This window comes from Lolium rigidum, unplaced genomic scaffold, assembly GCF_022539505.1.
Source record: "Lolium rigidum isolate FL_2022 unplaced genomic scaffold, APGP_CSIRO_Lrig_0.1 contig_27067_1, whole genome shotgun sequence".
In the NCBI taxonomy this organism is placed as follows: Eukaryota; Viridiplantae; Streptophyta; class Magnoliopsida; order Poales; family Poaceae; genus Lolium; species Lolium rigidum.
In genome coordinates, this window is record NW_025900071.1 from 32,259 (window position 1) to 55,836 (window position 23,578).

The 23,578-nt window shown below is 46.6% G+C and overlaps 1 pseudogene; it reads left to right on the forward strand.

Annotated features, from left to right (window-relative positions):
* The first annotated feature begins 18,472 nt into the window (after nucleotides 1-18,472).
* LOC124680730 lies at nucleotides 18,473-19,503 on the forward strand (annotated as a pseudogene).
* The last annotated feature ends 4,075 nt before the right edge of the window (nucleotides 19,504-23,578 follow it).

Sequence of the window (23,578 nt, forward strand, 5' to 3'; positions counted from 1 at the left end):
ATATAAGTATTCTACAAGCAAGAGATCAAGCCATGGTGGCCTTGCTTGAAGATTTGCAAATTTGGCTCTATGTGTATTTGAGTGAAAATGGGATTTTCTCACCAATTGATTTCTCTCCATTTACTTTGACTTTGGTTGACTCTAATGTGATTCTTATTAGTTTAGAAACATTTCCAAACCATTGAATCTATTCAAAAAGTCTTGATCCAAGATTTGCAAAATTGGCCATAACACATAAGAGGTGATGTGTTAAGTTTTATTATTTTTGAAAAGGGTTCACCTTGCTTCACTTGGACATGGGTTAGGGTCAATTTGGGGTTATATTAGGTTTGGAGAAAGTTTCACACCATTTGGTCAAGGTTTAAAGCCAAAGGTCAAAGTTTGGTGAAATGGCTATGTGTCTCATATGCCTCTATGCATATGTTGTATTGATTTTTGATTTGAGTGTTCTTGGCCCAATTGATGTTGTTGAGTATTGAAATGGTATTTGGAAGTGATCCAACCATTCACAACAAGTCCTAGGGTCAAACTTCTCAAATTCACAAATTTGCATTTTTCTCACATATGCCTCTATGGCATTTTTAGTTTCTGTTTATTTTCTTTGGAAACCACTTGGAATTGGTTGGGTAGGTACTAGATAAGGTGTATGAAGGTTTTCTAAACCTCTAAGCAAAGTAGAAAGGCTTAGGGTAAAGTTTTATAAAAAAATAGCCATAGGCACATATACCTTTTTTCTTATTTAATTCTCTTTTTATTTCATTTTAACTAGGGTGGTGAGAAGAGGGGTGAGGTTTAGGGTTTTGTGGGGTTCTCAAAGGTTCACCACCATTTAGCATAAATAAAAAGGTAGGGTTCAAGATTTACCTATTAGGGCTATATGTTCCCATAGGTCTTTTATTTTGTTTTGGGTTTCTCAAAATAGATCCAAAATGATTTACTGGAGAAGATTAGGGTTTAAGGTTTTTCTTATTTGATTTCTTTCTCTTTTATTTTATTGGGTTGGTGATCTTCGCTTGATCACTTTAGGGTTTTAAGATTTAGCCCAAAAGCGAATAACACTCATCATGGCAAAACACAAGATTTAAACCAGATCTATATGTATCAATCTTATTTTAATAAAAGTTTTTGTTGGTTCCAAAATTTGGAACCAGGGAAATTCATTTTGTTTGTTTTGAAATTTTTGGGTTGTTACAAAAGGGTTTGGCAGTTGATGGCATAGAAGGCTTAGGGGAAAGCAAGACGCTGGCAACCACCGCTCAAACCCCTGATGAAACCAGCAACGCTGAAGCAATCACTAACGCGGAGAAGAAGCCAGAAGAAGAGAAGAACCCCTTCCTTGACTAAGCAGTTTACCAGCCTTTATTTTCCTTTTTTTCCCTTCATTATAAACAGGGCCTTCCTCTTTTCGCCCTCTAGCATCGTGCTTACCTTATTAATAAGAACTTAAAGCTTCGATTCTTGTTAAGCATTGCAGTAACTACAAACTTCTAAGCCCCATCACTATGCAAACATAGTACAGGGCGGAAGATCGTGCTCCAAAAAGCCTCTACGAGTGCTAAAATGACGTCACCCTTCGCTCTGCTTCAGGTGCCTCTACGAGTGCCGTACAAAGCAAGAGTTTGGAAAAACTTACACAAAACCCACGCTCGATATTTCACTTATGGAAATATCAGAGAGCAACGGGCTCATCGGCAGAATCATTACACCCGAAAAATTCGGGAATGACTGTCGAAATTTACAAACGGTTGAAAGCAAAGTTGCGCATACAACGAGGTTTAGCAAAACCTGCAACACGAGCTGATCACTCATAATGATTTGCTAACCAACTAGTACTCATACATCCAACGGGCAATTAAGCTTCGCCCCTTTAAATATTTGCCAACGGCATGGTAAAAGTACACATTCATGTACCAACCAGATAAGAAGTTTCTGGCCCAAAAAACCCGAACACTCGGATGAAGTAGCCAATACAATTTACAAAAGTAACTTTACACCTTTATATCACCCTTGCGGAGTTTCCTTTTCCTCAGGTACCTTTGACATCTCCTCAAGCCGGTCGACAATTACATGAGCAGGAGCTAAAACCTTCGGGTACAGCTCCTCGAAATCACCGATTGCGTTGGCAATAGACGGCAAGCAAAGCGAAGGATAACAAGCAAGCACAAGGGCAAGCGTACATTTGGCCCCTGCAAAGACTTGAGATCTTACTAGCTCCCGAACCTTCTTGGCACTTCCAAATTCATCAAAGTCAAAAGGGTAGGGGGAACTGCATTCAGAGGAAACATTGTTTTCCAAACTACCCTCATGGCCTTGTAGCACTTGTCGAAGAATTGGTGGACCCGTTGCACTCGATCCTGAAATTTGACGACGGCCGAGGCCTTCGAGTGTTCCCGCTAGAAAATCTCTTCGGATGAGGAAAGCTGAGTCAAAGCATGCACCCGTTCGTGTATCCGCTTGTTCTCTTCCGCAGGGTTCAACGCTATGACTGTCAAAAGAATTGGTAAAAGACTCAGACAAGAAGTTGCTAGCAAGCAGGCAAAGGGATCAAGAAACTTACAGTTTAAACTTTCGGTAGCCTTATGCAGCTCACCAAGAATGTACCGCTCCACGTCGGCTGCAATCTCGCTCTTTTTACTGACGATGGCAGCTAAGGCATAAGTGCTGCGTAAATCCTTCTCCATCTGTGTCATTCGATCTTTCATGCGCTGGATCCGATCGCTTTCAGGAAGCGCACCCGACGAGTCGTCTGCAAACGAGGGTACTGGGAAGACCTGCAAGAAGTACTGGTTATAAAAAAGTGATGGATATGGTACAGCCCAACGTCCAAAATAACTCCCATCGGGAGAAGTGCAAGAAAGTGATATCATAGCAAAAGTGTGCCTACAACAATGCTAGCACGGAGTTTATTACAAAACATGAGTTTGGCGGCAGAGCAATGTTTTGCATCAGCTCAAGGCACAAGTTTGTTACAAGAATCAAGGAAGCTGAGTTTGAGTCGATGAACTAGGGCCAGTCAATGATTTCCTTGATGAAACCAGTTCAAGAAGTTGACGGGCACAAGTAAGAGCAGATGCCTTAAAGGTGCTCAAATCAACAGGCTGCCCGTCTTGCCCTTTTGGAAGCCCCTTAGTCATTTCCTCGATGTCACCCTTAAAGCCGTAACCCATCATAAGCTGGAAGGCTAGGACAGCACCAAAAGTGCGCGATGTACGCTTGAATACCTCGATAACCTCCTTGGTATCAACCGCGAAGGTATCGATCAGCTGTCCCAGGGTCTTCTCTTGATTGATCTTGGGGAAGATCATCGAGTGCATCCGCGCCAGAGCACCCTTCCCCTTCATAAGAAGCTCTTGTGTAAGCTGGTGAGAAGCGAGAATCATTGACACCGCGTTCGCTGGGGAATTATTTGGAACTCTTTCCAGAGCATCGACAGGAATGTTTGCTGCCTCTGCAATAGAAAGGAAGGAAAAAATTCAGTCATTGACAAAAAGTTTATAAGAACGTCTCCCGACAAAAGTATGTTAGAGATTACCAAGCAAGGCCAAAGAAGATTGACGAAGGACTTCATCCTTTTCGGCTGCTCGAGCCTCAGCTACCAGCCTGGATGCTTCTTCCTCCTTCAGCTTCCCTTTCAGTCTGTCCAGCTCCTCCTTCAGAGAATCAATCTCTTGGCGAGCCGTGGCAGCTATCTTGACTGCGCCATCCAGTTTTGAGGAGGAAGATTCGACTTCTTTTTGCAGCCGAACTTTGTCAGCCTCTAGGGAAGTGAATCGAGAGGCGAAAACCTCCAGAGAAGAAATAACGCCACATAGGTCCTTGAGAGAGAAAGAAAAACAATTAAACAAGGCACGCTCCAAGAAATTTGTATTAAGATCAGAAGAGGACTTACAGAAAAAGGAGCTGCAGTAGCAGCAGTTGGAGAAATATCCTTCCCTTTGGAAAGGGAAGACGCAGTCGATGCTTGAGCCATGGGGGCAGCCTTAGGAGCCGAAGCTTCGGAAGCCACCACGACCGGCGAAACGGCATCAGACTTGGCCTTTTTAGGAGGAGGCTCGATAAAGCCCTCGTCACTGCGAAAGTAAACAGTCGACTGTGATTATAACAGGAGTATGGAAGGTAAAAAAGGCACAGTATAACTTTCAGAAAGGAACTACTTACATGTCGAAGAGATCATCTTCATCGGCAAAGCCGCCGGTTGATCTCTTCGCAGGAGAAGCTCTGACCCCATCCGCAGCTGCATCAACAAAAGTATCACGATCAGTGTCGACGTTACGCACTGATCCATCTGCGATACAAGTATTATCGGCTGAGGAGGGAAGATCAGCGTGGGCAACTTCAAGATTCATCGGACCATTATATTCATCCTCTAAACCTGTTTGATCGATGGTGTGAAAATCTACGGGGATTGAGGAGCCTTTCCCCTCAGAAGTATCATCCGGTGAATCACGTGTATTTTCAGAAGCCATAGGGATCTGGCAAAGAAAAATGACAAGTAAGAACAAAGGTAATCATGTCGGCTAAGCAAGGAGCTATAATAGAGATGTGAAGAAAGGAAAATACCCCTGATGGTGGATGATCAACGTCAAGGGGAGCATAAGAAGAGATCAGTGGAATCGAATCTTCCTGGTTGAAGGAAGTAAGACGACGAACTTCATCAAGCAACTCTTTCTCTGATAGATCGGCAGCGTTAATCCTGGTCTCATCCTTTGGACCTGAGTACAACCACATCGGGTGAACTCTGGCCATGACTGGCTGGATTCGGCGCTTCAGGAAAACTGCTGCCACCTCCGTACCAATCATAGTTTGGCCGTCAGCCTCTTTGATTCGAAGGAATTTAGCGAACAATTCTTCGGTTGAGGCCCTTTCGTCGGCTGAGAGGATGTTCTTCCAAGAGTCCTTGGGCTTGGCTTCCGTAACGTCGGCATAGCAGGGGAGTCGACATTCGGATGACGAGGAATCTTTAACATAAAACCATTTCAACCTCCATCCTTGCACGGACTCTCTCATTGGGAAATTAAAGTAATTAACTTCTGAGCGAGCAACAAAACCTACTCCTCCGGTGACAAAGTACCCATTACTACTGCTGTATCTTTTCACATAGAAGATCTTCTTCCACAGCCCGAAATAAGGTTCAATAGCCAAAAACGCCTCGCAAAGGGTGATGAACACATCAACATGGAGGATTGAGTTGGGGGTAAGTTGCCATAGTTGGATTTCATACGTCCGCAAGAGATGGAGGAGGAATCAATGAGTGGGGAGCGAAAGGCCTCGATGAAGAAAAGATAAGAACATCACGAGAAAATCCAGCGAGGAGGATCGAGGCCGAGAGATCGCACCTGGAAGGATCACATCTCCCGCGTCGGAGGATATCAATCCTAAGCTCCGGGATCTCTTTTCGTCACGCTTGGTGACGGTTGAAGCTACCCAGTCCCCAGGTTTGACCATCGAGCCCGACGGCGCTGGCGGCGCCGGAGCTGGGGGAGGGGCGCTCGGAGCGCTCCCCTTCGGAAGAGAAGAGGAGGACTTGGTGGCGGCACCTTCGCTGGTGGAGCTAGCAGCGGCGGCGGTATTCTTCTTCTTCACCATCGCGAGATCTGAGGAAGATTGAAACTATGGCGGCGGCGCAACAATGGCGAAAGAAGGAAGAAGAGGGAGAATGAGGAGATGCTGCGGGAACCGTGGAGAAAATTGAGAACTTTTTGTCCCTTGGAGGTTTTAAGGAGAAGTTAAAGTAAGCACGTGGCGCTTGAGGAAGGGAAGGAACTGACGGCCAACTACGCCCACGATTGCGCGAAAATCGAGGAGCCACCTCGGTCGTTACGCGTATAGTGGTCAAGCCCTAAAAACACTGATTGAGCAGGGCTAGGGCTAGCTCGTCATGATGGACCCGTCAAGTCAGCCTGCAGCAGTTACACGTCAGCAATGACGTCATAATTTGGAAGCATTCGAAGGAAACATAAAAAGTCATCGGATAAAGGGTTTGAGTCCATGCACGGATTTTGAAGCATCCGTACCTGGACTCGGGGACAACTCCCATCGGGAGCGCTGACGCGCACCCGATAAAATGAAGACTCGACAGAATGAGCAGTCGAAGGAAGAAGGTTTGAGTCAGTACTCGGTTGCAAAGCGCTCACACCCAGACACTCGGGGGCTATTACTCCCATCGGGAGCTCGTGCTGCATACCTGATAGAAGTTTTTTGCACTCCAGGATCATGCCCGGGGACTTGATTCTGTGTAGGGTAACGGTGTTTTGCCATCGGCAGTTAACCAAACAACGAGTTGGGCACGTTACTCATTATCCTTTGCATAAAGAAAATATATCGGATGACTTATGAAGATCTCGGCAGAGGAAAGTATTTGAGTAGTACAACTTGAGTCTATGCACGGATTGCAAGCATCCGTACCTAGACTCGGGGGCTACTCCCATCGGGAGCGCTGACGCGCACCCGATAAAAAGAAGATGAAGCATAATCAAGATGAACAAGAGCAATGAAGGAGAAGAATGTCAGGAGAAAACATGCATTAGTCTCTACCCGAATTATCTTCGGCTAGACACTCGGGGGCTACGACGTGGGCATTACCCTTCGGGTAACCAGTATTGCCCTATCCGGTATTGACAAATTGGAGGCCCATGAAGATACTCGAAGGCGAGATGGGCCACTAGGTCGGCGCATCAGAAGATTCCTTGACGGGCAAGACAAGGAAGCGAACAAACAAGGAAAGATTGGATCTAAACTACTGTAAACCTAGTCGTCCTCGGTTAGGACCCTTGAGACCTGGCCTCCTATATAAAGGCCAGGAGAGGGGCTGTCGAGGGACACGAACAATCTTAGCAACCTTAGCCAGGAAAAGCTTAGAGCTAGGTAACCCTAGCAACAGCAATCTCGACTAGATCTCAGCCGAACTATTCGGCACCCCATTGTAACCTGTTTTCATCATAATCAAAGAACAGACAAGCAGGACGTAAGGGTTTTACCTCATCGAGGGCACCGAACCTGGGTAAATCGCTCTCCCCGCTTGTCTGTGTACCGATGTCTCGTGTCAGCTTGCAGGATTCCATCAACCCTAAGCCCCTATCGGAGGGCATTGCCGAGGAGCACCCTCGACAAGTGGTGTTGATATCACCACAGGGAGATAAGATGAAGTACATACTACGTATGAATTTTTCCCTGCCGACAAACAATGAAGCGGAATACGAAGCGCTGCTGCACGGAATGAAGATGGCAAAGGCATGCGGGGCAACTCGTCTAGAAATCTATGGAGACTCAAACTTGGTGGTGCAATAGTCGATGAACCTGTGCGACGCGGTCAGCGACAACATGATCGCCTATCGGCAGCTGTATCAAAATATGGAAGCTAAATTTGAAGGATGTGAGCTCAAACATATCGGCAGAGCCAGCAACGAGGAAGCCGACACTTTGGCAAACATCGGGTACATGTGCTCCCCTATTCCAGACGAAGTGTTTTACGAAGTGATCACTCAGCGATCAATAAAAGAGAAGGCGTCGGCACCTCCAAAACCGTCGGCTGATGAATTGGAGGCGAGCTCGCAGCAAGCTGCCGAAGAATCTCCAACCCCTCCCGCCGAACAAGTCTTCCTCCTCGAGCCACTATGGACCAAGCCGTTCCTAGCGTATCTAACGAAGCAGGAGTTACCAGAAGATCCGGTAGAAGTGAGACGAATCGTTAGACGATCAAAAGCCTTCACCATAGTAAACGGTGAACTTTACAAGCGCAGCATTTCTGGTATTTTCCGAAGATGCATCGCCATTGACGATGGAAGAGCACTGTTGAGCGAGATACACGAAGGAACTTGCGGACATCACGCAGGAAGCAGGGCCCTTGTGGCGAAGGCCTTCAGTGCGGGATTTTACTGGCCAACAGCGGCATCGGATGCCCGAGATCTGGTCATGAAGTGCGACCCCTGCCAGCGGTTTTCACCAAAACCGCACGCCCCTGCGACAGACCTGATGACAATACCTCTGGCGTGGCCGTTTGCTCAATGGGGACTCGACCAAGTTGGACCGCTGCCAAGATCATCGCCTGGAGGACACACGTATCTATTGGTCGCAGTCGACAAATTCACAAAGTGGATCGAAGCAGTACCGGTGCGAAACCAGAAAGCAAAAACAGCAGTTCAATTCTTCAGGGGAATAACATGTCGATTTGGCATGCCACACAGTATCGTCACAGACAATGGAACTAACTTTGATTCCAGAGAGTTTCGGAAATTTTGTGATGACGGAGGGATTAAACTGAAATTTGCATCAGTGGCTCACCCACAGACCAACGGCCAGGTGGAAAGGATCAACGGTCTAATAGGGGATGACCTCAAGAAACGCCTTACGGGTGCGGCCGTAGCTTGGGTCGAGGAGCTACCATCTGTACTTTGGAGCTTGCGGACCACACCTAATAGGTCGACTCAATACACCCCATTCTTCTTGGTACATGGAGCCGAAGCAGTTCTGCCAGCCGACGTTCGGTTCGAAGCCCCTCGAGTGACAGCATACACAGAGACCTCTTCCAACATCGCACTGCAGGACGCTGTAGACCTCCTTGACGAAGCTCGAGACATCGCTCTGGCCAGAACCGCGGTATACCAGCAGGCGTTGAAGAATTATCACAGCCGACGAATACGCAACCGAAGCTTTAGCGTCGGGGATATGGTACTTCGGCTGAAGCAAGAGAGACCCTCGAAACTCGAGTCTCCATGGGAAGGACCCTACATCATCACTGAAGTGATACCAGGAGGAGCATACAGACTCAAAAACCCAACTTCGGGAAAGGATGTTGGGAATCCATGGAACATTGCACACCTGCGACGGTTCTATACATAGGACGCGATCGCTTTTTATTATTCGATAGACCTTAAGGTTGCTTTTATGTTATGAATAAATTTTTAATCAGGCTTTCTACCTTTTTTCTCAATTCAGGCCCTACCACCCGAACAGGTCATCTGCGGCCCCTACTTTCGGCTCTTACTCCCATCGGGAGCGCTAGCCTGGAAAACATGCCTACGCAGTGTCACTAATTAAATACTCTCAACGGGAGCTAAGATTAGTGACACAAAAAAACAACCAATCCAAGCCTCGAGAAAATACGCGAGTGCTGCAGTCGATGGTTACATTATCACAAAATAAAGCTCAAACCGGTGCACCGCGTGACGAAGCCAAGCGTCTAATTCCCTCGACTAAGTCGACGGGTCTCGCTTTCATAAAAATTACATATCGACTTCGCAATAACATTGCAAAATTTCAACGAAGTCGTCGAGCGAGTAGGTTGAACTGATCACTCAACCGCCCTCGACAATAAAATATCAATCAAACTAACATAGCGTGCAACATACGAAGTAAATTTGTACAAAACAATCTTATGCAGGTACAAGGTTATTACATTCATGATCGGGCTCCCTGGTCCCAGTGGGCCTTCAGATCCTTCTCAAGGCATGACTCCATCCGAGAAACAATGGTATAAGCAGGACCTCTAGCAACATCATAATATTGGCCCAAACTCCTCTCGGTGTTTGCTACGTCCCTCAAGTCTAAAGACGGATGGCACACCAATATTGAAGCAAAGGCAAGCTCAGCACCAGCCAGGAGTTCTTTCCGCACCAACTGTCGAATCCTTTCGGGAGACTTGAATCGGGTGAACAGGGCAGATAAAGTTTCGGGTGCTTGGTCCAGAGGGAACAAGGTCCTCCAAACCATCGTGAGATGAGCGTGGAACTTATCAAAGTAATAATGCGCCTTCTCCACCCGGTACTCAAACTTCGCCATGATAACAGCCTTCGGACGATGCAGCCATAAATCGTGCTTCGGGCGCGCAACATCAGTCATCGCCTCGACCTTTTCATGGATCTTCTTGTTCTCCTCAGTTGTATCTGAAGCTACGACAGGAAAGGAACGAATGTTAGTTAAAAGAACGCTCAAGCTACGTCAGGAATCAGAAGATGGGCTAATACTTACAGCCCAAACTTTCGGTAGCAACATGAAGACCATCGAGAGCGTACTGTTCGATAGCAGTCGCTATCTCCCCCTTTTTCTTCACCAAAGCTGCCATCGCGCGAAGAGAAGTGATGTCTTTATTTAGACAAGACACTTGGTCACGTAAGCGGCGAACAAGGTCCGATTCATCATTACTCGAAGGGTTTGGAAAAAGCTCGGCACGGGAAGAAGATGAAGGAATCTGCAGTACAGTCCCCAGTTCAGACCAGCATTAACATAAAAACCCCCATCGGGAGCGCCTGGCATATATATTACATGCAAAAGATGGTTCGAATTGACAAACGGAGCTGAAACAACAAAGGACTAAATCAAATTGTGATTGGTTTTATTTACAATAAATCAAGCAGAAAGTTCAAGGGATCACCGACGACGAGCCAGGGGCAGCTTCAGGAATAGGCTTGGCTTGTGCTTCATCCACCAACTTCAAGAGTTGATTGGCACATACCACAGCCGATCGTTTGAAAGGTTCAAGGTCGACTGGGCGATTATCATCGTCCACAGGCAAAGCCTTGGACAATTTCTCTAATTCAGACCCCATCCCATGGCCCATGAGCAGCTGGAAAGTAAGAACCGCCTCAAATAAGCGGTTACGGCGTTTCAATACCTCCACAGGCTCGGAAGGATCAACAAGGAAAGAATCTGTCATCTCGTCGAGAGTCTTGTCCTGCTTCATCTTCGGGAAGATCATCGAGTATAGTCTCGACAACGCTCCTTTGGTCTTTTGCAGATGTCCAAGGACTTGGACATTAGACTCAGCGGCAAGCGACAAGGCATCGGCTGTAGAGTCCTCCCGAAGCTGATGACGTCGAGTGACAGTTATGTCGGCGGCCTCTGAAAGAAAGACAGATCAGTAACCAGTGAAGAAACACCAAGAAAGAAACTGTGTGTCATAGATTTTACCTAATAAATCCTTGGTGGATTCACGGAGGACGCCTTCCTTCTTGTCGGCTGCAACCGCTGTCGCACGCCTGGCATCTTGTTCATCCTTCATCTGCCGCTTCAGCTTCTTCACCTCCTCCTTCAGCAAGGCATTTTCATTCTTGGCGTCGGTGGCAAGCCTGTTGGCTTCGAGCACCTGATCAGCCGAAGATCTGACAGTCTTTCGAAGTTGGGAATTTTCAGCCTCTAGTCGGGTGAACTGCTCGGCGAAATCCACCACAGCATCGACTGTGACGTAAATTGGCTGCAGCAAGAAAGATCAAGAAGACTCAGTCGATAGAAACTCGGTGAAGCAAGGCAGATTGGATACTTACGTGATCGCGACCAGCCGACGAAGTGGGAGCATCGCCAGGAGGAATAACTTTCGACACCGGAATCTTCTCTACAACCGTTCGCGAGGGAGGTGTCGACTTGGCGGGAGAGGGATTCGATTCCTTAGCTGATGCCGCCCTCCCAGAGGTTAATTTGACCCTCTTCGCGAGAGGAACTTCATCATCATCATCATCAGAGCTACTTAAGTGGAGTGCACGGTTAGCATACAAAACGATAGGAAATAAATCAGAAAAAGAGTATAGATGCTCACAGGTCCAGATCATCTTCGGCTGCGAAGAAACTTGTCGAACTCTTCTTAGGAGGAGGAGGCGAAGCAGTTCCATCGGCATCATTATCTCCTCCGCTAGGACTTGATTCAGCCGTTGTAATAAAATCGTCGTGTACCTGCTTGCGGCGCCTGCTCCTGATGAAGGCATCATCCTCGGCAGCTTCTTCCTCTTGGACATCGCTGTCCTCGAGGGCATGCTGGGCGTCCTCAGTCCCCTCAGAATCATCATCATCCTCTAGTTCCACACCGCTTTCGGGTGTAGAAGGATAGCATTGAGCAACGGCAGGGGCCTGTTAAAGGAAAGAAATTTGTGAAACACAACGGAAAAAGGAGTAACAACAGTAAGCGAAAAGCAACAGAGGATTACCTCGGTCGGAAGATGGTCAAAATCATAAGGAGGACGAGCCGATGTCAGGACGATGTTGTCCTTCATACTAAGGCACGTCAAGCGGTGGACTTCATCTTGGAGGTCTTCGGCCGAAAGGTTGGCAGAGCTGACTCTAGACCTATCGTCCTTGCCCGTGTAAAGCCACAGTTGGTGGGGTCGAGACATTAACGGTTGCACTCGACGTTGTAAGAACACTGAGACTACCTCAGTGCCGCACATCGTCAAGCCTCCCGTATTCTTCAGGATGACAACTTGGTCGAACAGCTTGTCGGCTGTCGCTCTCTCTTCGGGAGAAAGGGCGTTTTGCCAGGACTTCTTCGGCTTAGCTATCAGTTTATCTTCAAAAGGTGGGAGATTCGAGCGCCGTCCAGGCACCAAAGGGTCTCGCAGATAAAACCATTTGTTGCGCCAGCCTTGGACGGATTCCTTCATCGGGAAGTCAAGATAATCGACTTCCTTCCTGACAACAAAGCCGACGCCGCCTACGACGGGAGGACCATTGCTATCGTTGTGACGCTTTTCTTAGAAGATCTTCCTCCAAAGACCCCAATGAGGGTCAATGCCAAGGAAGGCTTCGCAAACAGTGATAAAGATAGAGAGATGGAGAATCGAATTAGGGGTCAGCTGCCAGAGCTGAATCCCGTAGAAGAAAAGAAGGGAGCGAAGAAACTCGTGGGCAGGAAGAGAGAGTCCACGGAATAAGAAAGCAGTGAACATAACGGTGAAGCCCTTCGGAGGCCTTGGGCGAGAAACGACACCTGGTAGACGGATGTCATCCTCAGATGAGGAGATGAGGCCAAGGGCTCGCAGCTTGTTCACATCTCGGTTTGAAATGGCGGAGGCGCTCCAGTCACGGCTGACCTTGGTTGCGTCGGAGGCGCTGGCACCCTTCTTCTTGCCCATGGCGTCTGAAGCTCTTGAGGGAAGGACAGAGGAAGCAGGAAAGGCCGAGCGAAGAAGATGAGCAGTGGGAGGCGTAAAAAGTAAAAGTAAGAAGGCCCCCTATTTATATCGTAAAAATTGAGGCGAGATCGTGGCCATAACTCCACAAACGTCGTGGGAGGTGGAGCAGATCTGGCTGTACACGTGGCGCTTAAAGAAGGAACGGAACCGGCTGCCCATTATTCCCACGTCTGCGCGAAAATCGAGGAGACGCCTCGGTCGCTGCGCATGCACTGGTCAAGTCCTAGAAACTTCCCACGCAGAACTAGGGCGGGCCCGTTAGGTCAAGTCTTGTCAATCAGGCCACGGCAGTAGCACGTCATCAATGACATCATGGATGCTGTCAAAGGCAGTCGAAGGGATAAAAAGGTATCGGATGGTGACCCTGAGTCTACGCGCGGATTGCAAGCATCCGCACCTAGACTCGGGGGCTACTCCCATCGGGAGCGCTGGACGCGCACCCGATAGAATAAAGACTCGAAGAAATAAGCCTTGAAGAAAGAGATAATTGCTCGACTCGAGTCTGCACCCGGTTGCAAGCACCCGTGCCCAGACTCGGGGGCTACTCCCATCGGGAGCGGCGGACGCGCACCCGACAGAAACTTTTTTGCACTCCAGGATCATGCCCGGGGACTTGATTCTGTGTAGGGTAACATTTTTTTGCCATCGGCAGTTAACCAGCAAAAGTTGGGCATGTTACTCATTATCCCTTGCATGAAGAAAATATATTGGATGAATTACGAAGACTTGCGGAAAAACTTCGGCAGAGCAAAATGTTCGAGTGGTACAACTTGAGTCTACGCACGGATTGCAAGCATCCGTACCTAGACTCGGGGGCTACTCCCATCGGGAGCGCTGACGCGCACCCGACAGAAGAAGATGATGCAGATTCAAGAAGAACAAGAACAATCAAGAAGAAGAACATTAGGTGAAGGCATGCTTTAGTCTCTACCCGAACTAACTTCGGCTAGACACTCGGGGGCTACTGACGTGGGCATTACCCTTCGGGTAACCGATGTTGCCCTATCCTGTATTTCCTAGTTGGAGGCCCATGAAAGCACTTGGAGGCAAGGCGGCCCAACCGGATGGCGCACCAGAAGATTCCTTGACAAGCAAGACAAAGAAGCAGCCGAACAAGGAAAGATTAGATCTAAAATTATTGTAAACCTAGTCGTACTCGGTTAGACCTCTTGAGACCTGGCCTCCTATATAAAGGCCAGGAGAGGGGCTGCCGAGGGACACAATCAATCTTAGCGATCTTAGCCAACAGAAGCTTAGAGCTAGGTTACCCTAGTATTTAGCCATCTCGACGAGATCTCAGCCGAACTATTCGGCACCCCATTGTAACCCATTATCATCATAATCAAGAACGGACGAGCGGGACGTAAGGGTTTTACCTCATCGAGGGCCCCGAACCTGGGTAAATCGCTCTCCCCGCTTGTCTGTGAACCGATGTCTCGTGTCAGCTTGCAGGATTCCATCAACCCTAAGCCCCTATCGGAGGGCATTGCCGAGGAGCACCCTCGACACTACCCCTTCCAAAATATTTCTACCAGGCATAAAAGCTGATTGGGTTGGCTTAATAACCCTCAGAGCAATCCCCGATATGGGATTAGTACCAACTTTTGTGAATATCTTGAAGCAGACATTAAGTAAACAAATAGGTCTGTATTGTTGAATCTGAATCGCATTCTCTTTTTTGGGTAGTAATGTGATAACTCCGAAGTTCAATTTATAAAGGGGCAAGTCCCCATTAGTAAACTGTGCAAACAGAGCCATTAGATCACCTTTTATTACTTCCCAGAATTTTTGATAGAATTCAGCAGGAAAACCGTCCGGCCCTGGAGCTTTATTCAGCTCCATTTGTGAGATAGCTTGAAAAACCTCCTCTTCAGTAAAAGGGGCCGTCAAGATCTCATTTTCAATAGATGAAATTTGCGTGATATCATTAATCTCACCCTCAACTAGAGAAAAATTTGTTGGTGCCGGTTCACCAAAAAGCTTCTTATAGAATTCAGTAATATATACTTTTAGATTATCTTCCCCAACAATAGTCCCCTCTTGATGTTCAAGTTGGAAGATTTTCTTCTTTCGGTGTTTACCATTTGCTATTAGGTGAAAGTATTTCGTATTATTACCCCCTTCCTGAATATGTTTGACCTTCGCTCTCTGAGCCCATTTAGACTCCTCATCTCTTCTTAGTTTATTCAGACTATCATGTGCCTTTTTTAATTCTTCCCTTTCATTTGTATTCAAAATATTTGTTTCCGCTTTCAAATCCAGATGATCAATAATGTTCAACAATCTCTCTTTCTCTTTCTTGTATTTTCCACTCTGATTTTTTGCCCATCCCTTCAGAAATCTCCTTATATGTCTTAACTTATTCAACCAAACCTCCATCGGACTAGTTCCCCCTAATACTGAGTTCCACTCCTTTGCTACCATGTCAAAAAAAACCTCTTGACGCAACCAATGTAGTTCAAAAGAGAATTTTGCTTGATTACCCAGGTGTGCTTTCACTCCTGAATCAATTAGTATTGGAGTATGATCGGATTCAGCTCTAGTTAAAGCTCTAACAGTCACCAATGGAAATTTTTGTTCCCACGAGATTGATGCTAAGACTCTATCTAGATTTTCATATGTAGGTACAGTTCTTCTACTTGCCCATGTAAATTGTCTCCCAGTGAGAGCAATTTCACGCAAGTTCAAATGTTCAATAATTGAATTAAAAACAAAGGGCCAACGCGCTTTGAAATTATCATTATTTTTCTCCTCCCTTTTACGAATAATATTAAAATCACCACCTACCAACATAGGTAATGATTCAGATTCACAAGTTTTGACTAATTCAGCTAAAAATTCTGCTTTGTGCTCATCTTGGGCAGCCCCATAGACCGGCACAAGAATCCATTCAAAACCATCTCTTTTACATTTGATATGAAGCTTAACACAAAAGTCTCCCGTATTTACTTTTAACACCTGTAGCGTATCGGAGTTTATTCCCACTAGAATACCTCCTGAGCGACCATGTGGTGGTAAGCAAAACCAAGAGAAATTATAACCTCATGCTAATTGGTTCAAAAAAGGAATCGAAAAATTAGATCTCCCAGTTTCCAACAAAGCTATGAAGTCTAATTTATGTTCCCGAATTGCTTCTTTGACAAACAAATGTTTCGCAGTATCCCCAAAACCTCCTGGATTCCAAGTAATTCCTTTTAGATTCTGCATTATGAAAATTGGTTTTTAATTCTTTTTCTAGTACTCTTACGGATATTGCTAGTATCATAAACTTTCCGTTGTCTAATTTTTTTAACCTTCACCACTGGTTTGAGATGTTCCAGGTGATCATCCAAATCCAGAGGAGTATCATCATCATCAATCAAATCCTCACAAAGGGTGGATACTTTTGACAATACAAGAGTCTCCAGCCCATCCTCCATAGTTTCGGTTTCACTACTTTTTTTTCCAAGATTGTTAAAATACGTTCCTCCTCCACCATTTTGAGCCCTTTAATAGATTTGCCTATCTCCCCTATTGAATTACCTAAAGATATACCTAGTCGATCCACTCTCTTAACTATCTCCGAATCCGGAATATTAATAATCGAGTGCATAGGAATAGTGAACTGACCTGAAGGTACTGCCTCATCCTTCATTTGTGCCTTCTTCATCGCCTTCTCCAGCTGAGGCATATCTGCATCAAGGCTGGCCACCCAACCTGGTACTCGACCTCACACCAATAGTGGGCTTCAGAATTCCCCCAAATGCGATTACCTCCTCTATAGAAGGGCAGTGAGATACATAATCAATATCCACTAAAGATATAGGTGTAGTTTGTGTAACATTACTAGATGAATTCTCAGAAGGGATTAAGGGTCAACCAGTATTATTCAAAGATGAGGCATCCCTCAAAGTTCCCTGCAAATCAACTGTATGTACTGCCCCTTTCTTATGACTTAAAGAGCTTTCCCTAGCATGATCCACCTGTTTAACTGCGGATTCCAAAAAACCAGCTGCATCAACATCATGACATTCATGAGAATCATGGTGGGAAAAAATATTTGGCATACAATTATCATTAAAATTCAGTTTATGCAAAGACACATCATTGCCCATACCATTAGCATCCACAGAAGATCCAACCAGAACATTCCCTGCAGCCCTCATCATTAGTTCATCATGTGCCCAATGATTGGCCCGGTCACCAATTATATCCACTTTATCAATAGCTGCATGCGGTTGGATCTTCTGTGTCAAAATATCCGAAGACAGCAGCCTGGCGCTAAGTGGCGTGACCGCATCCGATCCCGCCCCAGCTGTCGCACCTCTGCTCTGCTGGTCCCCTGCATGGCCGACCCGCATCGGCCGAGCGCCGCAACCGACAGCAGCACTTGCCTGCGCAGCATTGGCCAGTGGAGGACCCGCGTTAGGGCGGACAGCAACATCCTGCAACGGTTGGACAGATGGCGGGATGACAGTGGTCAGCATCACTCCACGCTGCTGTCCGACACTACCCGTCGCTGCTGCGCCGCTGTGCAGGTGACCGCTATCATCTGACAGCATAGCACCCAGGGCCACTTGCTTCCTGCCCCTCAGCAATCCCGAGGCGGATTTTGCAGGCCCAAAATCTGCATAATAATCAGCACAGATTTCGTCATTTAGTGACTGTTTTTGAGCATGCAATATGGGCATAAAAACAGTATTTTTTTGAGCCAAGTTTGAATCAAAAGAAACATTACCTAGTGGAGATAATGGCACCTTCAAAGTCCCAATATTAATTTCCTCCACTTGTTCACATTGCTCTTGCATTCCCTCAACCCCATTTTTTGCACCATTCTCATCTTGACCATTATTATTTGCATTACCCTCATCCTCCGCACCTTTAGCATCCATGTCCATATCATTGTGGCCATCACCATTCCCCAAACCATTATTAGGATCACCACCGCCGTCCTTGTCCTCACTTGCCTCGGCCATATTCACCTCCTGAGCCACTTGATCTATCTCCACCTCAAAACGAAGCTTGTAGAAGCCCCTTCTAATAAAAACATCACTGTCTACAGGGATAAGATTGCGGTCCAAACACCCAATCTTGATCCGAAGCAACTTATTTTTACGAGTAAAAGGCATGTCTACATCCAAAGTTTTTCCAAAAAGAGAACCAATCCCCCATAGGGACAAGTAGTCAGCTCTCATATCTGAAGGTACTCCATCAACACGAACCCAGACCTCTGGCAACATATATAATGGCTCCTCCACTGAAGACCAGAAATCAAAGAACAAGACAGTGTCTTTTAGAGGACACACATAAGAACCAAAATTCTTTAGCCTCTGCACTTCTTGTTTGCTTGGTAGCTTCACCCTATATACATTATCTTTGTAATGATAAACCTCCCAGTGAAATTTCTCAGAGGGCACAATCCTCTTCATATGCTCAATAATCTCAGGTATAGTCATAACCTCTCCCTCGACAGACACTTTGACAAGCTTAGGGTTCTCGACCTTTGCTTTGAAAGCTCCACATGGCATCTCAAAGAACATAAGGGCCTCATTAGCATACCCATGAAGAATGGCAGTAGGTTTTGGAGCTTGTAAAAGATGGCATGCAGAGGAAATATGATGGACATGAACATGCAGCAGGTTTCTAATTCTGCAGATTGTGTCAAGGAGGTTGCACCAGCCGTACCATTGGAGAGTGCGAAGGAAGTTGCTGCCGGGAGGGGGTAATGCGATGGAAACTTGAAATGAATGATTATATCTTCATGTTCTCAGAGTGTGGTGATTCGTCATGCGACAGCTCTCTCAGCGAGCAGTCTTCTGTAATTAGCAGCCCATGCACGCCATTCACAGTACATTCAGATAAAACTCAGTCTGAAGATCTTGACAGAGCTGAGATCTAGGTCCCTTCCCTCGATCTTGGCGAGGAGGACTCGGTCTTGATTATAGAGAATGAGCAATTTCTCGATATTCTTGGTTCGGACTTCCCCAGCCCTTCTTTCAATGCAGTGAGAAGCCTCCAATTTGGTCATTGCTCCTCTACTAGTCCAGCAACATTACATAGGGAAGAAGCCAATGATGCCGATGAGGCAATATTTTGGCCATTTGAGCGCACTTCATATAGCACTCTTGAATTTGATAAGTTTATGAGTATATCGCCGTGCATAAGTACAATGCACATTGGGCTTGCTGAAATCCGTCAGTTAAATCCAATTATGAAGAGGCTCCACCGCAAGAACGAACTATCTTCAGCCAATAAGAGTAGTGAGATGCGCCGAGGAAATGTCAGTTTTTGTGCACAAGGAACCAAAGTATCTCTAGGCAAGGTTCAGAAAGCTGCTACAATTCCCTCGAGGCTAACAAAAGCATCCTCGAAGCACCAGCCATTAAACAGTAGTGAGAAAAGAAGGCCACCTCGCTTGCAAATTGCAGCTCCCACAAAGGATGGCTCTCCATGTTCGAGGGTCGTTCATCCTCCCCAGGAGCTAGAAGCAGGTAACATCCAAGACCTAGCTGATAACAAGGTTCTGATCGAAGAGTTCGTTGGGTTAGATGATTTCGATGGTCATGAAGGTCTTATCTCAGATTCGCCATCGAACTGCCAATTTGGCCTCAGCTTGTCTCCAAGATAGGCATTTAGCCTGAAGCAATGAACAATAGCATGCTGCGTTTCGTTTTGTTTGTAAGCACGCGTGGAGTGACATTGCTTTGTGGCAAAGGCATTGCTATGTCCTGCCCGGCGGTGAGATGGCCGCCGGTAGGGTTCCGGTGGGGAGAAGGGAGATCTGGGGAAGAGAGAGCTTGGAGAAGAAGAAAGACACAGTTGAACCATTTAATTCCTCGATGATCTGATCCTTACAGCACACAGACTTATAACCCGCCTGGCCCAACGCACACACACCCAACGACACGTGGCTCTATCCTAGCCACAGCCTACCCTTCTCTCGCGCCGTCCGATAACCGAACCGCTCTCCTCTCGGTCACTTGCACCTGATGCTTCAGCAGTTGTAACACCACCTCCCCCTGAAGGACCAGCTTGCCCCCAAGCTGGAGCATTGGGAAAACGAGCTCGCAGCACATCATAGTCCTCCCATGTAGCTTGACTCAGTGGTAGAGATGTCCACTTGACCTTGATCTGGACATGAGCCGCATTACCTTTCTTGCATAAGCGTCGCTCCAGAATCTCTTCAGGTTCCAGTTCTTGTGTGTCCATCTCTATGTGCACAGGCAAATCGGTGGACACCGCTGTATTGTCCGGCACGAACGGCTTCAGCTGCGACACATGAAAGACGTTGTGTATCTTGGTAGTTGCCGGAAGCTCCAGCTTGTAAGCCACTTGTCCAATCTTTGCCACAATTTCATATGGACCGAAGTACTTGTATGATAGCTTCGGCACTGTCCTCTAAACCACTGATTGTTGCACATAAGGCTGCAGCTTGAGGAAGGCAGATTCTCCAACCTGATACTCCCTGTGAGAACGATTCTGGTCGGCATAATGCTTCATTCGCTTCTGTGCTCTTTCCAGCTGGTATTTCAACATTGCCGACACTGATTGTCGTTCTGCCAGAAAATCTTTTACTTCCATGTTGGTAGTGGTGTTCAGGTCTGGCAGCATCCCATAGTGTGGTTCTTCCTTGTACAATGCTTTGAAAGGCGAGCAACCAATCGCTGTGTGGTGAGAGGTGTTGTACCAAAACTCGCGCGGAGGCAACCAGACTGAACCATTTGTTGGGCTGCTCATTCGCAGCGCATCGGAGGTACATTTCCAAAGATTGGTTCACCCGCTCGGTCTGTCCATCCGACCGAGGATGATATGCTACTGCTCATCCGTAGCTTGGTGTCGAACATGGCAAAGAGGTCTTTCCGAAGTGACTTGTGAACACGGGATCTGCTGTCTGAGACAATAGAGATGGGCATACTGTGCAGCTTCACAACATTGTTGAAGACAGCCTTTGCCACGGAGTGAGCAGAGTATGGATGTTTCAGAGGTACAAAATGAGCATATTTCGTGTACCTGTCGACAATGACCAATATGACATCGTACCCAGCCGACTATGGGAGCCCTTCGAAAAAATCCATAGATATTTCTTGCCAAGCTCCCTGTGGAATCCTCAGCGGCTGTAAGAGACCTGGAGGTTTGCAGTGTTCATGTTTTGCCTGTTGACAGATAGTGCATTGCTGCACAAATTCCTGCACTGCAGCTTTCATGCCGATCCATGCAAACGGTTTGTGTACCCTCTGGTAAGTTGCCTGGATGCCAGAATGGCCTCCAATAGCACTTGCATGAAAAGCCTGGATTAACTTGGTTTGTAATCCTGTGTTAGCCCCAATCCAAATCTTCCCATGAAGTTTAATTAACCCATGTTGTAGCTCATAACCATCACTGTTAGTGCCTGTCACAGCTAACTCTTGAAGCAGAGCTTGAGCCTTGTTATCCACAGCATATGAATTGACCACCTCTTGAATCCATACTGGAACACCCGCTGATATTGCATAGATGGAGAAAGCATGGCCCACTCTTGACAGTGCATCTGCCACTTTGTTTTCCTCACCTTTCTTGTACTGGAAGGAAAAATTCAAGCCCACCAATCTTGTCATTGCCTTCTTTTGCAGATCAGTATGGAGCACTTGATCCTCCAGATTGCATAGGCTTTTGTGGTCTGTTTTGATGACAAAGGGCCCTCGAGACAAATATTGTCTCCACCTGTCTACTGCCATCATGATGGCCAGGAACTCTTTCTCATAGATAGACAATTTTTTGTTGTTGACGCTGAGCGCTTTGTCTGTAGTAAGCAACCGGGTGGCCTTCTTGTACCAATACGAGCACCAATTCCCGTGTCACATGCATCAGTTTCAATCCAGAAGGACTTGGTGAAATCTGGCAATGCCAATACAGGTGTGTTGCTCATGGCCTGTTTGAGAAGATCAAACGCTTGTTGTGCCTCTGTATTCCAGTGAAATCCTTGTTTCTAAAGTAAGAGTGTTAACGGCTTGGCTAGCACTCCATAACCCTTCACAAATTTCCTGTAATAACCTGTGAGGCCCAAGAAACCCCTTAATTCAGTGACATTAACAGGCACAGGCCACTGCAGCATAGCTTGAGTCTTGGTAGGGTCAGTCGCTACTCCTTTGTCGGAGATTATGTGCCCCAGGTACTCCAGTTGATCCTGTGCAAAGGAACACTTGCTCAGCTTTGCATACAATTTGTTGTCCTTGAGCACTTGAAACACTTGATGCAGGTGATGTAGGTGCTCCTCAAGAGACTTGCTGTACACTAGAATATCGTCCATGAAAACCAGCACAAACTTGCGAGCAAATGGTGCAAACAGAGAGTTCATAACACATTGAAAAGTGGCCGGGGCATTGGTGAGCCCAAACGGCATCACCCTGAATTGGTATTGACCATTATGGGTTTTGAACGCCGTCTTCAACTCATCAGCTGGTAGCATTCTTATCTGATGGTACCCTGAACGCAAATCGAGCTTGGAAAAGATCTGTGTTCCCGCCAATTCATCCAATAGCTCATCTACAATGGGTATAGGAAACTTGCTTTTGATGGTGGCTGCATTTAACCGGCGATAATCGATGCAAAACCTCCAAGTGTCGTCTTTCTTTTTGACCAACAGGACAGGAGAGGCATAAGGGCTAATGCTAGGAATAATGGTGCCATCTAGCAACATTTGTTTGACACTGCCTCTCAATCTCATCTTTACGGAGGGAGAGTATCCGTATGGTCGACAATTTACTTGGTTGAGTGCCCGGCAACGAGATGGATGGCATGGTCAAATTCTCTATGTGGAGGTAATTCATGAGGTTCCTGAAATACATCAGAGAATTGCTGCAAGAGTGCCTGGACTGCTGCTGGAATATCCGTGGTGACTTGTGCTTCACCATCAACCCAAGATACTTCAGCCACAGCCCACACATCATTTCCCTTCACGGCCTTGTACAATTGTTCCACTGTGAGGGCTTGAAGCTCTTGAGAGGGCACTGATGGCAGTCCTGTGAGTTTCACCTTTTTACCTTAATGATCAAATTCAATCCATTTGTGTTCCCAATTGACATTCATTAATCCTTGCTTCGCCAGCCAGTCCATGCCAAGGATGCCATCGTAGCCTCCCAGCGGTAACACTCGCATGTCAGTTGCAAAAGTGTGTCCCTGTAGCATCCATTGCATATTAGGCACCATTTTATTGCAGTACATATAGTCGCTGCTTGCCACTTTGACTCGAAGTGTCTGAATGTTTGCCACTGGATATTTAAGCTTTTCCACCAATGATTGATCCACAAAACTATGTGAGCTGCCCGAGTCCAAAAGCAACAACATCACTGTTATCACCAGAATTTGACCGAGTCAGAGGTGGGCCGCGATCAAGATAGACTTGAAGATATATACATGGAAGAAATACGTGAATCGGCCTTTTATACCAAGTTGGGCTTAATTGCCTGTGTATACGTAATATATTAGATCGCATCTTAGTTTAGAAGTTAGAATCTTACTCGTGCACGGTTTGGTGCACGCCCACATTAGAAAGTCCGTCTGGACTATAAATATGTATCTAGGGTTTATGGAATAAACAACAACCAACGTTCAACCACAAACAAATCTCGGCGCATCGCCAACTCCTTCGTCTCGAGGGTTTCTACCGGTAAGCACCATGCTGCCTAGATCGCATCTTGCGATCTAGGCAGCACAAGCCTGCCCAC